Source organism: Stegodyphus dumicola, chromosome X1 (genome assembly GCF_044657685.1).
Source record: "Stegodyphus dumicola isolate Sdum_Otavi_A_Nest chromosome X1, ASM4465768v1".
Classification (NCBI taxonomy): Eukaryota; Metazoa; Arthropoda; class Arachnida; order Araneae; family Eresidae; genus Stegodyphus; species Stegodyphus dumicola.
Window position 1 is genome coordinate 120,561,637 of NC_140780.1, and position 17,151 is coordinate 120,578,787.

The window sequence follows — 17,151 nt, forward strand, 5'->3', positions numbered from 1 at the left end:
ATGCCATTTTGCTTGTGACAGAGTAAAGTATTTAGGTCATTGGATTACAGAAGACGGTGTAAAGGTAGATGCCGAGAAAGTATCTTCCATACAGAAAATTCCTAAACCAACATGAGTAAAGGAAGTTCAGTCTTTCCTACAGACCTGTTACTGGTTCTGAAGATATGTCCCTAATTTTTCTGAAGTTGCTAGACCCCTTAGTGACTTAACCAAAAAGAATAAACAGTGGACATGGGGTGAAACCGAACAAAAAGCATTTGAAGAGTTGAAGAAAAGGTTGATTTCACCGCCTGTGTTATCTCAACCTGACGGAAATAAACTGTTCATCATTAGGACAGATGCCAGTAATTATGCTTTAGGAGCAGTTCTTATCCAAGGAGAAGGCCCAGAGGAACGTGTGATTGAGTATGCAAGTCGATTGCTAAGCTCAGCAGAAAGAAATTATTCAACTACCGAAAGAGAAGCTCTTGCAGTAGTTTGGGCTCTTGAGAAGTTTTGCGGTTATATAGAAAACCAAGAAATAATAATTGCATCTGACCATCAACCTCTTAAATGGCTAATGAGTATTAAATCACCATCTGGTCGTTTGGCTCGATGGGCCCTTCAAATCCAGTCATATCCTCCAAAAATTGTCTACACTCCAGGCAAATCCAATGTTATAGCAGATCTTCTTTCTAGACCATCTTATGCAAATAATGACTTTGTTTGTGATTTAAATGCTGTTGCTATAGATTTACCCTCCCGGAAATCTAAAGACATTCGTGAGGAACAAATGAAAGATGAAGATGTAAGGAAGATTCTAGATTTTTTGAGAGTGGCAAAAAAGGTGAAAATTATGCAAATTGGACTAGTAGAGGATATCTCATGAATTAAGGAGTTTTGTATCGTTACTTTTCCGACACAGACTCTGAAGAGGCTCAGTTAGTTGTCCCTTGTCAAGAGCGATAACGAGTCCTACAGTAGTATCACGATTTCCCCATTACAACATTGTGGAGATGAAGGCACGTACCATAAGATTGCCTCCAGGTATTACTTTCCTGGTATGAGAAAGTATATCTCAGAATACGTGAAAAATTGTGCTTAGTGCAATCGGTATAAACCAAATAACCAGAAACCTCTTGGATTACTTCGAACATCTGTATAGACACAAAGGTTTGAAACACTTGCTATAGATCCTTTTGGCCCACTTCCAGAAACTCCAACTGGGAAAAAAATGGATTTTTCTTATTGAAGACACCAGTACAAAATGGATAGAGCTCTTCGCCTTGAAAGAAGCCACTGCGAAAAATTGTGCAAAAATCTTAACTGAAGAAGTTTTTTTACGTTATGGTTTACCCAGAAGGTTGATTAGTGATAATGGCACACAATTTGTTAGTGCGGTAATGCAGAAAACCTGTAACTTCCTTGGTATTAAACAAGAACTTATTCGTGTTTATCACCCTAAAGCGAATCCCTCCGAACGAAAGAACAGAGATTTAAAACCGAAACTAGCTATACTAGTCGGTGATGCTCATGATACTTGGAAAGAAAAACTGCCCATGATTCGTTTTGCCATGAATACAGCAATATGTGACACTACAGGTCATACCGCTGCTTATTTGCAGTTCGGAAGAGAACTTAGAACGACGGATGACGTTAATCACGATTTAAGAGCACTTATTGTAAACGACAACTTTGTTGCTGAAATTAAGCCGTATCTGAAAAAATTTGCTCGTTTGACACCTCAAATCAAGGAGCGTGTCAAACAAAAGCAAGACAAAAGAAAGGAATACTTTGATAGAAGACGTAGGCAAACTTACTATCAGCCTGGTGATAAAGTATGGATAACTATACATCCAGTCAGTAAATCCATACTCAAGAAAAATAAAAAAAAAATATGCCTAAACAAGAAGGTCCGTATCTAGTGATTACTAACAGATCTCCCACAACATATGACATTACAGATCCTGCTAATCCTGATCAAGTGTTAGGTATTTATCATATCAATATGATGAGACCATACAAACTGCCTCCATCGAAAGACCAAGGTCCTGTGACTCCCATAAGGAAAAGAGGCAGACCTCGCAAAATTGAACTAAACACAGACTCTTTGCCGGGATGTCGTCAGAGCCCGAGGGGGAGTCTGTAACGAACGCTAGCAAACAGCCTCATGCACTGCAGCGCCAACTTATCAGACGCTATTCAAAAACACCTACGCCCGAACTAGTTAGTTTGAGTTTCGGCAGAGGACTATGAACATGAACTTTTTATTTTCATTTGAGTAATATTGCATTGTGTTACTTCTTGTTAGTTTTGTCATGTAACTTTCTTTATGTAGTGTTTGTGTTTAATTAAATTCCTTTTGTTAAATGTTAAAGTTTGTCTGGTTTAAATTTTATCAGTTTTGTTTAACAACTTTACAGCTAGCCGTGGTCACAAAGATGCACCATCAAATTTGCCAAACATCAAAATGAGCCTTTTTATTATAAAAATCCCAGACATGTAACAGTTATTAATATATCTCAAAAAAAGTGATTTAAAAAATCACCTGAAAAATTTTGTCTCATTTTGTGTTTTGTATATTGAAATATTTCATGAGAAATAAAATTATTTTCTTTTACAAGGGAAGTTATGTTGAAATGCGCAATAAGTTAACTCGAAATAAAAGAAATATTCTTTAATTCCAGATCAAATTATGTTTCGAGTTATTGCTCTACACCATATTTATATTTTACTTTCCATTTTAAAATTTTCTTGCAGAGTAAACTGAAGTTCTAATAATGCTGATAAAATGAACGATGGTTAGATCTAGACTTAAACTAACTACTTGCTGTTATTCTCGTATATCTTGACAAACTACCGGAGATTCCTGAAAGAGTGCTAACGCATGTACAGATAAATATAATCAGAGGATAAATATGTATTTCTTTAGAATTCTGCTAATTCATAAAATAAGTAGTCAATGCAATCCAAACCAAGCTTTGTGCAAGTGGTTAAAGATAAATCACATATAACACACATAATATTTCAGTTTTATAGTTCTCTTTCAGCAGTGCAATGTACGACTGCTCGCGAATAAGCAAATTAGGAATCAGATCTGCCGTTCATCAGCTAATCGCTTGCTTTCTTTCTTTATGGGACATTAGTGATCTTCCTAATGACAAAGTAAAATGCAGGTAAATATAATAAATATAAAATTAATTTAAATGCTCGCACATTAATCAAATAGGAAAGCATTTTTCATAAATGGTTCTAAAAACTTTTCCATGAAAATTCAGTTCAATACTTCAATGCGGTTTTGAAAGTGAAAACAGAAAAAATATGTTACAAAAATTATCACGTTTAAGAGACGTGGGAGTTATCGCAATTTTGACTGTTAAATTTTCATTGAAGTCGAAATAATGATCAATGGCAAAATGTATCTTCAATAATTTATTAACTGTATATTTCTTAGAAAAACGGCTTTGCTAGTTTAAATGTTGCGATATCAGTTCTTTCTGTTCAAACGTATTTATTTTGTGATTGCATAAACGCCAATTTTGTTTTATTAAACGTTTGTCTTAATTTAGTACAAAACTCATTTCCAAAAAGCTTTTTCTAAGCGTCAAAGTTTGCGAAGCGGAAAGGCGTTCAAAGGTACTCGCATCTTCCTTATTATTAAATTTTATTTTTAGTGGCGCGCACCAGCCATTATAGGCGTTGGATACTACTAAATGTCAGAAACTGTGGTCACTCTATTATGGAGACACCTAATAGGTGAGCCACTGTTGCCTTCTATGAAGGGACAGACAATGTTTTCTCCATGCTTTCTCCAGGTTTCAAATCCGGACCTTTTGGTACGGCAGTCAAACCCACTAACCACTTTCCTAAAATAAGGCTTTAGCTGGTGGCTTTCCAACATCAAAATTTGTTATTTGTTTTAAATTGTATATTTATGTTGCTACGAAATGCCGATGCCTTCCATATATCATCCTAAGAAAATACGTTTTATTTAAGTTTTATTATGTGCTGATTTTTTTTTTTTTTTTTGCTGCAGTTTTAATATTATTAAAAGGAAAGCCGCTCCTATAGCCCTTTCTCATTCTTTCGATATTTCGAATTTAAATCAACATAATAAGATTATTTTTCATAACTAGGATAATTTTTCATAAGTACTTGGAAGTTTAAATTTGTAAGATATTTATTTATTTAAATTAACCAGTTAGTATTTTATATTTAGAAACTTTATTGTCAATTCTTCCTCTCCGTTTTCCTGCCAGAATACAGATTTTAGCTCTGCGTATTTAAATGAGGTAGAAAGGCATCGTATTAAAAGTTAGGCTTTCAGATTGCTTTAGACAGAGTGTGTTCCGCCTGCTGAAGGAAACGTTACTATTTGGATTTCTCCGAAACGTTTCCTGTCTGCGGCGTTAGTTATTCTTGACGATAGTGCTTTTCACATCAGTGTAGGTTTGAGCTAACTAGCGAGATAAATATTTCTGCTTAGCCTTTGGCTAGCTGAAGACTTAGATTTAACTTAAATTTGAATATCATGCTTTTGAGTTCACACCCCCAATGCTGGCTGGCTTTGCAAACACGAGGATTGCCTTCTGCTGAACTAATCTGCTGAACTCTTAATAAAATGGTCTTTTACACCCTTCTTACGTTCTGTTGTTTATCTAGCCATAGCCATAATTCGCTATGTCTAGATAAGCAATAGAATTATAGTTTGGTGTATTTAATTATAGCAAAGCACACTAGGGCTATCTGCCTAAGGGGAGGGATGCCTTCGTGGAGGACTTTCTAAGGGAAACTGGCTCGTATACACGTTACACATGGGGAAAACCACGAAAAAGCCCATGCAGCCAGCCCGTTCGCGGGATTCGAACCTCGGACCGAACTACCAGTGTTCAGCGGCTTTACCGCTCGGCCGCTGGTGGGCTCTAGAATTATAGGACTTAGTTCTATTAGAGTACTTAGTGTATGCTACCAAAAAGCGTGAGACTGCCCTAATTTAGCAACATAATCTGCTAAATACATTGCACCGTACTTTCTATTAATTTTCGTTCTCTTTCATTTGGTACATTAAGAGTTTCTGGAGCGAAAGTTTTTAAAAAAAAATACTGTGCTCCTACTGCGAACCGAATAAAGGTTTTGATAATATTTTTCCTGTTTAAAAGGTAACCGTCAGAAGAGGCTACCGTCGACCAACAATTTCCAGTTAGTGATGAATGATCATCCACCTCTTTTAAGTAGATCTTCACGGAAAGATATAGAAATTTGCACTCATATCAGAATCGAACCCAGATCTTCAGACTGCGAGACAGATTAATGTCGAGGCTGGCAATTGCATCATAAAAATATATATGAATCTTATCTTTAAATTGCGACTTCATTTATAATGCATTTTTTTTTTTTAACATTTCACAAGTATTTCAGCATTCCTGTGCATTTCAGTTTTAGATTTGTATTTGCAATGCTCATATGAACTTTCATCAAAATAAATTTAACTTTTATAGTTTATTTTCATGTGAATTAATATTTTAACATATAAAACATTTTAAATAATGAAATTATAATAAATGCAAATAGTATAATGTTCATTAAAAATAAATACTCAAATATAGGAATTTAAATAACTTTAAAGTTTATTATTCAAATTTTTTTCTGAATAGACTTATTTTTGATTTTTTTAGCAATCGTACTTAAGAAAACACAGAATATAATTACAAAGGACCTTCTGTAATATACTTAGCAGTTTTAAACATTTTATTTTAACTCTGGCGAACGGTATGGAAGAGACTATATAGTTTGTTTGGTGCTTTTGTTGAGCTTAACATAAGCACGAATAAATTTCCCTTAGAAAGTCATCCACGATGTCATCCTTCCCCTTAGCCAAAAGGCCTTTTATGCTTTGCGTACTTTATAAAACAAATGATTATCATTTTATAGCACATTTGAAGACATTACAACTTCGACTAACACTTTTAATACAAGATCATGTGAAAATTTCCGCTCTGTTGAAAGTACCAGGCCTGTGTTTAAATGCCGCAATCTCTTACACTTTGTTTTAGATGAACTGTAAATATCTCCCCTTGTGATACCATTGTTTAGATTTTCTAGGCGTTCTTAAATAACATATTAGACATTTTGCAAATTATTTTGAAAAGCTATCTTTAAAGAGTGAAGCCCGAATATCATGATTAAGAGCTTGCTGCTTTAGATTTATTGAAAACAACATTGTATTTAATAAGGAAAAACACTTCTTCTTCAGTTAATGTTTTCACTTCTAAAGCATATAATGTTAGACAAAACCTAATGAACAAATTTATAAGAATATTTGAAGATAAGATTATGACAAATCATCTATTTAAGAACTGATTCAGTTTACATTTTATGGTAGTAAATGTTTCATTCAAGATATTTTACTAAATACTTCACACGTTCTCTTTTACAAGCGTATGTATCTCAGTTTCTGGGCTGTTTCTGAAGCCTTAAAACTATGCACAAAAGGTATTTCGACCAATAAAGATCTGATATTTTTACAGCACGCCACCTTGGGTCGAGTCATGCGGAATTAAAATTTAAGTTGCTCGAATCTGGTAAAGAACACGAGTACAGTTCGCTTAAAAGAACAGATATACTCAATGAGAGCTTTCTCAAATAAAGTGGCTCGTTATACATTAGGAAAATTTCGAAAGACACCAATGCAACAATAAGCATCTTCGTCTAGGCTCGAACCCAGATCGACAGTACTCTGCGATGTTAACTTCTTGGCCACTGGTGGGCCCATGTGCAATTAAAAGATTTTGCAGAGACATATTTTATTTCAGCTTTATAATGGAGCTTGTAATAAAAGTTTATTTTTGCTTTTAAAATATCTAGGATTTTTCTCTTTTACATTAGGATAAAATTTTATAACAGAGCTTCTCCGATCTCTTTTGCAATATTGTTCTAATATTTGTATTAAATGTAGGTATTGTGATTAATATTTGGTATCAATGTGTCCGTTTTCACTTATGATGCATATTTATCCGAATTTATATCTATATAAGCTTAATAAACCTTGTAACCCAGTATTCATAGCGAATATAAACTAGCTAGACGTCAATAGACCGTCTAAGGAATTGGTCTTAAGCCTCAATTAAGACAAAGTCTAGAAAAATGGGGTAAATGACCCTTTATTAATTCAATATAAACACAAATGGCACCGACTCGTGCTTACAAAAGCCAACACTTTTAGCTTAACTCAAATGGTAATAAGTAACTTAAAACAGAATAGAATAAAGCTCGCCTAATGGATCTTCACAGGTAACTTAACGCGTAAGCAGACTCTGGCTCGTAAAAGTCGGCATAAGCAAGCTTAATGGCTAGAAGCGCTCAACGGAATTTTTATTAAATCAAACATAACAACGTGAAAGTCAGGCAGGCAGAACAAGCTCTCTCTCTCTCTCTCACTAAATTCTCCTTCCCAAACCTTCCCTTATATACTAACGTTTTTCTACCTCATTTGAATACACACGAGCTAACTCATTTGCCTTCTGGAAAAAAAGCGTAGGTTGAAAACGACTGTAATAGGAAGTTGCTTCATAATGAAATTGACTGTTAAATAACTTAAATAAATACCCGCAGCTTAATAACTCAAATTAAGAAAAAAATTAAATTACAAATAACAAACCCCAATTTACGCATAATTTTACTGCCGTAAATTGGTGCAAATTTAAATATCTCACACAGTTTGGTAATAATGAAAAAAAGAAAGGGCACAAATATTTTAAAATCACTATAGAAAATAACTGCGAACATATTCAGATACAATCAAATGGGGGAGAGAAAAGGACTCGCCTTTTTCGGCCTTTTTCTTCAGGGGGTTGGTACACCAAGAAATGAAAACAAATAAGAGTGTTTTTATGCTAACAGATGCAAAATTAAATTTAATATAAGTCTGTTTTTAAGCTTACAGATGCAAAATTAAACTTAATACTATATACATAAAATCAAAACCAAGCTGTGTATCCACTACCAAGTCGGAAGCAAAAGTAGACTACAAAAAAGAAATTAAAGAAAATAGGAAGGAAAAAAATGTTTTGATTAAAATAAAAATATAAAAATTAACAACTTTGAGTTGAAACTGGAAAAGTATTTTGAATAATGTAATTTTCTCTAGTTGAATCCAGGAATAATAAAACAATATCTCATAATGACAAAAGTTAAAATTCACACAAAGAATTTAATACAAGACTTGAATTTTGCAAAAAATCAAGAAAAGAATGTTTTCTGAAATTATTTAAAATTTAGTATAATCTTTGTTGAAATAAAATAAGTGCGAAAATAAATCTCCCTCCTTTGCATTTTAAAAAAAAAAAAAAAAAAAAAAAAAAAAAAAAAAAAAACATATTCGGCTTACATAAGGAAAAGGGCAATTCCAATTATCCGGATGGATTATCTCTCTTCGAATATCTGGATGGACTGCTTTACCTGGAGTACTAGTGCACGTAAAATCTAAGCCTGAATATACTCTTACATTCAAGAAAGACGTAAGAACAATCTGCTCATAAATTAACCTAAACTTCTAGAAGATTTGTATTAAAATTAGAGACAATTATTGAAGTAAAACATTATTATTGTAATTTACATAGCAAAAATGACAAAAAAATTAAAATCAAAACTTTATAATAAGAAAAATAGATATTAAAAAATCTCTGATACCTTAAAAACAGTACAGCACTACTGTTATAACACTACGGTGGTCATCTATACACCCAACCTTCACTTTAATAATGCATAAACTGGGATACGAGCTAACTCAAAACGAATAAGAGAGAGACCAACTCATGAATAAAAACAAGCCAAAATTACTTAAGATCTGGAAAATTCCAGCACTAAAGCAAGAAAATTTTTCGACACGTTTGATTTTCTTACCCTTAAAATTTGAAGTGACCGACTCTTAAAACAGAAGCGGAAATATTTCATTCTTACGCAGTCTATATCGTTCAATAATTCCTGCGAAATTTCAATAAGACTGATGCAAAATAACTTTCATGTTAAGATACGATAACATGACAAACAAGTATTAATTTAGAAGTCAAACTTCTTGAACGAGAGGATCGCTGAGCTTCAGCTTGGGAACGAAGCTAAGGTTTATTCTCTAGAAAAAGGCTGTCCTCAAGGCTCTGTATCCGGACCTACTCTTTGGAACATAATAATAAATGATCTTTTAAGTCATCTCGACGGTTGTTTAAAAATTGCTTTTGCAGACGACTTACTATTAATTTTCCAAAGAAAGATTTTGAATAACATTCTTTTAAGAGCACAAAAAGTTCTAGATTTTGTCTCCAGTTGGGCGATTTTTCATAATCTCACTTTTAATCCTTCAAAAAGTAAAGCTATGCTTGTTTCCAGTACGTTTGATGAAAAAAAATATTGCTCCTTTGATGCTCGATAATTCTCCGTTGGAATTTGTAGAAAATGTTAAGTATCTTGGTGTCATTCTTGACCAAAAATTAACATGGAAAAAGCACATTGAATTCCTTTCTGCTAAATGTGAAAAAAATTATTAATGGCTTTCACCGAATTGCCAAAAATACTTTTGGGGTAAGCTACGATGTTAAGAAACTCATGTATAAGCAGTGTATTGTACCTTTCATTTCGTACGGCTGTCGGGCTTGGGGACATGTTCTTGCCAAGAAGGTTAAGAAAAGAAATTTAAGAAAGATTGAACGGAGAATTCTTCTTCGCATTACTAGTGCTTATAGAACCTTAAGCTATGAGAGTACTTTTGTTCTTGCAGGAGTTCCGCCTATTGATTTTGAAATTGCATATAAGAATAATATTTTCGAGTCATTGGCAACTGATGTTTTGGAAGACTGTATTAATGGAATTGTCCCCTTCACTGAACTTCCTCATCCCGCTACTTTAGAACCCATAAATTTCTGCGATTATAAAGAAACTGCTGAAATAAGTTTTCATATTGTTTTCTTTACAGATGGCAGCAAGATGAACAACAAGGTTGGCCTTGCATTTGTTCTTTTTGAAGGCCATTCCGAGGTTTGTTTTTTTAGACACCGTATACGGAATGAACGCACAGTTTTTCAAGCAGAACTTCTGTGCATTTATCTTGCGTCAAATGGATCCAGGATAATGGGACAACATCCTCAAAGTACCTTATTTGTTCTGATTCTCGTTCTTCTCTTCAACTTTTGAACAGTATTATCAGCTGCGATAAATTCGTTATCAAAATCCTAGTAACTGTTAGTTCACTTAGAATTAGAGGTATTGATATCTGCTTTGCTTATGTGCGTGCTCATCATGGTTTCTACAGAAATGAAAGAGCTGATTTCTTAGCTAAAGATGCCTTAAATTTACCCATTGATATCAACATTAGCATTCCAAAGAGTTATTGGAAGTTTTTCATTATAAAAAGCTTTTAGCTATGTGGATGAGGAATACATTTCATCTTGTAATGCTGAAGTCACCAAAAAGTTCCTTCCTTCTGTTTACCATAGACTGAATTCCGAGTCTTTCCTTTCTTTAAATTTTAAAGTGTGTCAGTTTTTATCTGGTCACGGTAAATTTGCAAGTTACCTGTTTCGTTTTAATCTACGATCAAACAGTTTATGTAAATGTTCAAAATGAGTTTCTCAGGATATGGAACATTTGATTTTCTCATGCCCTACATTTGATGGCCCTAGATTATGCTTACAGAACGATTCGAAAATGTTCGGAGTGACTTGGCCAGTGAACTTATCTGTTTTCGTGAAGTCCAGACTGCTGTTCTCTGCTTTTGTTCGCTTTATTTATGCATTTAACTTCTAATGTTTATTTATGCATGTAACTTTTAATGTTTTAGTTAACTTACTTCTGTAAGTCCCGTGTTGTACAGATGTGGTGCACAAGGAGTCTGTATGTTCTCAAAGGAAAGAAAAAACATCAACAAAAATCAGCGTTATATTTTCAAATTAAAAACTGGACAGGAGTTAAGCTACTGGCGCCATCTGTTGACAACAGGAGAACTAAAACATTATTTCCTTAAAGACTGAAGGTAACGATGGATTGGAATTAGCGTCGTTAACTAGAACAGAAAGATTTTTTTGAATGTGAAATGCTTCTAGAAAATACAGTTTACCAATGGAAGATGTTTTTTGAATAATTTTCGTTGCAGAAAATTTGAAAGTGTGATTTTCGTACCAGCAATACTGGACAACAGAAGACTTCCGTGCTTTCTTTTTTCTAACATATGCCTCATGTTTCTTAACGCGAAATTTTAAGTTTCTCTTTGTTTAACCAAGGTAAATTAAATGACACTGGCAAGGAATCCTGTAAATACCCCAGGTATTCATATCCGGAATGGGATCCTTGAGTATGGAATACCATTCTCGATATGAATTCCTGGGATATTTACCGGATTCCTTGCCAGTGTGGTTTAATTTAAATTGGTCAAGCTAAGACAGCCTTAAAATTTCGCATTAAGAAACATGAGGCATATGTTAGAAAAAAAGAAACACAGAAGTCTTCTGTTGCTCAGCATTGTTGATCCGAAAATCACACTTTCCATTTTTGTGCAGCCAAAATTATTCAAAAAACATCTTTCATTGGTGAATTAGATTTTCTAGAGGCGTTCTAGAGGCGTAAAAAATTTTTCTGTTCTAGTTAACGACGCTAATTCCAATCCAACTTTACCTTCAGTCTTTAAGGAAATTATGTTTTAATTCTCGTTTCATCAATAAATGGCTCCAGTAGGTTAGCTCCTGTCCAGTTTTTCTTATCTTATCTTATCTAATAACTATATCTTATCTTGTTCATTTGTGCTTTTTGAAGCTGAGGATGATAGTTCGGTAAAAACATCGAAACTAGTCCTGTAAAAATTTGAAAATATAAAGCTGATTTTTGTCGTTTGACTTCTAAATTAACTTTCATGTACTATTCAGCTGTCTTAAATTTACTCATGTATGCTCAAATTCTTTTTTATAATTTCTTTATTGGTATTTTAGGATAATTTCAGTTAGTACTTAAATTTACTCATTACTGAAAATGGGATGAATCCTCGAACTTTAGACCAAAAAGTTAAGACATTCGCAAATGTGACTCTGTAACTCTTGTCAGTAAACATTTTTTTCTTTATGTTGCTTAAAATAAGAAAATTCAGGAAATTGCTTTTATAATAAATATAATTTTATAAATTCTTTTCATTATCAATAATATTATTTTGTTTTAAAGAAAGGATGCTTCGTACACCTGCTTAAGGTTGAAAAATCTAATTAAGTTGCCCCCAGTGCAAGTACAGTAAGTCTATCTGCTATAATTTTGAGTAAACGAAGCATTAATTTAAATGTAATAAAATAATAAGAATAGCAAAACATTTTCATTGGCTTCGTAAATCTTGTATATGATAATAGAAAAAGATATTTATGTCTTGTAAGAAAAACATATATCATGAAAATAACAAAATGGAATATGCGATATTAATCGGAAAAGTATACTGTTGCTTAGCATGCGCTCAGAACATTTTGAGTAATGCTGCTGTGCTATATGATAGCATTATGAGGTATATTAGAAATCATCCACCCTGGGATAAATAACCTTGGATGTTGCAAACCTTGTGAGGTACGAGTAGAAAAATATAGGAAGTTTTAAAATATGAATGACACATAAGAAAAATATATTTAAGAGCACGTCATTTTTCTTGACAAGTGTCATATTGCGGCTGGTGTTTCAACATGTCTTCCATTTCTCATAGACAGCATTGATAGACTTGGAAGAGGTTTGCCTCGCTTTATTTTAGGAAAGCCATCTTAAAAAAATTGCTCTCGGACTGTAATTTTCTTTAAATTTCGTAGAAAATGATCCAATATTTTTAAACCTTTTGGCCCTGTAACTAATGTGTGTCAATATTTATAATATAATGTACTAACCGGAAGAGAAACATCCCAACGTAAATTTAAATTTAGGCAAAAAAAGCACACTTGCATATTAATACATAACCTTGCATATATTTATAGCATATATTTTGATTAAAAGTCTCTTAATTTCGAGTGCGGTCAGATAAAGGTCCCTCTTCTTTAGCAGAAAACTCGTTTGATATTTTTTGCTTAATTTTTATTTACTTTACTGTAAAATGTCTTTTTTGCTTGCACAAAAGCTTTTTTATCACTTATCTACACCACAAAGCGAATTTGCTATTCACCCTACTTTGGTTGTTTGGCTAGTAAATCCACTCTTTCTTACGATTCAAACCGAAGTCATGGTAAAACATAATTATTAAGAAGATAATTATGCTCAACCATGAGTATACTGTTTATTTTTTTTTTTTTTGCTTTGCTAATGTTTGGGTATTGTAGTAAATTAGCAAGAGAGACATATACTGTGTAGTTCTGAGTTTACCGTCCGTGAGAATCAGAGTATGCAGTTCCTATTGCATGATATTTTCATACATTTTCAGGTGCTTGAAACATGATACGTCTTCCCAGGAAATTTAACATTCTTTATTTCGACCTAATTAAACGAACTTTGATTTCCTTCTGTACTTCTGTTCCTTCTGTACTGTGGTTTCCTTCTGTACTTTGGTTTCCTTCTGTACTGTATTACTTACAAAATTTTACTGAAACAGGTTCTCACTGTTTCTATTTCTTCTTCTGACGTTAAAAATAATCTGATATATATATATATATATGTATGTATGTATGTAATGAAAACAAATTTAGGGACATACCCAACTAGGAATACTGAGACGTAGAAGCGTAGCAATGTTGTTTGGAGTAGATACTTAATGCTTGGAGCATCGACCCATATTGAAGAGGAAGCTGAGCCGGATTCACATTTGTGGCAACAATTCATTTGGCACTCTAATCGTGCCTATTAATTAACATTTACATTTTTGAATGCTATTGAAATAGGAAGAGAGCACAGCGGCGTTCAAGCAGCACGGAAGGTGAAGCTGAAAGTGCTCATTTATCCAAGATGGAGCTTATCAACAGAAGGTTTTGTGTTTAGGATAGAAGAGTTTCAGTTCTCAGAGTTCACGTTCCCAATTAGTACGTCATCAGCGTTACGCAAGCTTCGTGGCATAGATTAATCTAGAAATGACGCAGTCCAGAAATGTTTTTATTTTTACAATGAAGATGGAAGATGGGCTTTTATTAATTTATTATTTGAAAGAAAGATATTTTATATTTTACATACTTTTAGTCCACAGGATGTGTACCTGCGTTTCAACACTAAAATGGAAAAATTATTCTACCAGTTATAATAATCAAGAAATATACATGGCTTTGTCATTCTATGTGCGCAGTGAATGATGGGAAAAGTCCAGTTTCACAGAAAGTTTTAATGAAAGTTTGTGCTCATTCGTAATCAAATCTTCGTTCGTGTTCTGCGCAATATCTAAAACAATATATGTCTTGTTTAGATACAGATTTGATATACTGTAAAATTTCTTAATCAAAATAAAAGAACAAAACTTTTAATGCATTTACGTAGTATAAAAGGAATAATAGGAGGATGTTCAACACAGAAATTAATATATTGCTTAGGAAGAATATGAAAAAAATATCTTATTAGCTTTTTAATTCTTCTTTGCTGAAATAATCAAATTTAAGCTGTCCGAAATTGAGATAGAAATATTCAAATAATTTATGAAAACTGCAATGGTTTATTCACACTGCTTTCAAACTTATGGCGAAGGACTGCATGTAGAACTAACTAAATTAAAAATTCTGATTATTTGCAGTTGTGTTAAATGCACGTTCTGAAACCTCTGCTTTATACTTTCAAACGTCATCTAAATATTCAATTTTATTTATGTAGTAAAGGTTTAGCGTAGTAATTGAACTGCTAATAAAAAGGAAATTTGTTTTGAAGATTTAATATCTTCCAATCGCACTGATTTCTAATGCATAAATCTGTTCTAAAATTCCTTCTTGTATATAAGTGAGATTTTTTATTATCATTTCATTCTTTTAATAGATGAGGATATAAATTAATTATTTAATTTCATTCATAGAATGTAGTTTCAGAACATAATTAGTTAATTTTATATGAAATGAAAATTTCTCTTGAAGAATTAACGCTTTCAAATGGTTTTGGTTTCTTATGAATGTTTTGCACTTTAGGACGGTATTTTATAAGATAAGTCTACTTTTCACAATTTGAAGATGCAGCTGAAGTATTTAATTTCATTAATGTAAAATTTTAACATATCAATTTAGTTGCTAATATGAAGAAATTTATCTTGAATATTTAATACTTTAATCGCAATTCTAACTTTAGCCTACTACTCACCCAGAAAAAAAAAAGACAACTCCTTTATTTAGATTTTTCTGTATCTGGATAGATAATGATCATGGTTATTGCAGATATCTTGAAATTCTAATTTAATTCCTTAAATTTGAGAAATAAGCTAATATATGTTACAAAAATATGTAAATTACTTCTAGTACTACATAAATTTATAAGTTTGTGAAGTTCATTTTGATTTTGCCAATGAAATAGTAAACGGCGCAGCTAGAGTTAGGACTTTTAGATAATCCTGTAAATATAGTTTAAATGATGTTAAAAATATAAGGCGTTTTACATTTCAAAAAGGAACTGTGACGGATTGCGATATTAATTAAAATCCGTTAATTTGCTTGTCATGCTCATGTCAATCGTGTCACCGCCTTTAAGAAATTCAATGTGAAATTTCAGCCTTGATAAACAATTTAATTATGGAAACATTTTAGCTTCGGATAGAGAGTTTCGAAATGATTCTTCTCTTTGGCCTGCACTAACATTTCTGTTCAGAATGCAAAAGCTACCATGACCGAGGAGATTAATAACTCTAAGTTTGTTTGATTTTACCGCTCGAGTAGGGTTTAATTTAGCAGTCATCAGCGCAAACGCTATGTGTTTACTTAACAAAGGACAATTTCACCAGCAGGCGCATAATGAGATTTTGCCCGTCATATGAGCATATATCCAGCTCTAGGAAACATGAGAGTGGCCGGCTCAAATCTTGAAATATCCGTCCCAGCTATTGAGCTTGTATCACAATCGATTTTGCAGCACTATTCAAGTTAATGCACTAGTTTGGTTATAAAAATTGATTTGTAAATTGTTTCAGTCCTAAGGAGCTCAGAACTCTTTTATTTGCTCGTGCATTTCAGTTCGTTCACAATTCATGAGAAATGTTTTAAAATAAACTAGAATAATATTAAGGAATCATAAAAGCGAAAGAGTTTATGCAGAGTTGTCAAATTTGGGAGATTTAGTATCGAATCATGCTAAAATGAATGAAAAAACAAAATTCGAGTTGTCTAAGGACGTGTCTTGTAGAACGTCTTTGAAAGATATTTTAAGAGAAGTCATAAAAGAGTATTGCAAATTTTCAACGATTCTCCATTACTTGCTACCCAAAAATTTCCTGCGCAAGTATACGTGCCGTGGTTTTGAAGTTACATATCAAGTTATGATTTAAGGAGAGGCCACTATGTATTGTTTGTAAGAATAAGACAGATATCAGCCATTTTATTGTAGAATAAGCGTCAACATAGGCAGGATTAAACAATTAATCCATAGCTCTTTTTAATGAGAAGGAAAAGCTAGTAATAAAATTATGTATACAAATTCTTGCTGTTGATATAGATTAGAACAATAATCACTCAGCAATTTTTAATTTAAATTATGCAATGGCGAGCGTAATCACGGATCTCAATAGATATTCAAAAATGCTGCATAAAAGCAATCGGCTCGTTCTGATTATGGAGATAACGAACAAAGTTTCAGTTTGAAAAAATGCTTATCGAGGGTATTTGTTTTGCTGCAGCAACGCCATACAGAATTCTCGAAATAACTGTTTTCTCAGGTGATATCTCTAAAATATTTCTTCAAAACGCAGTAAAATAATCCTTATCGTCTGTCTTAACTATGAACAATTTCTAAAATATTTATTTTTAGTGAAAACATCTGTTTATGCGTCACACAGTATAAAATAAAATCTCACAGATACAATCATCAATGTGATATTAAACTTCACAAATAAAGAATTAAAAAAAATTAATAAAAAAGAGCAGAAGAAACGCAAGAGAAAATACATACTTAGAGCGCAGAGCCGTTAATAAGTTTTCATTATGCAGGCAGAATCTCTTTAGTTGAGATTGAATTCGAAAGAGTTGGTGTCCACTAGATGGCAAAGTTGAATAGTTCATTTTGGGGTACACA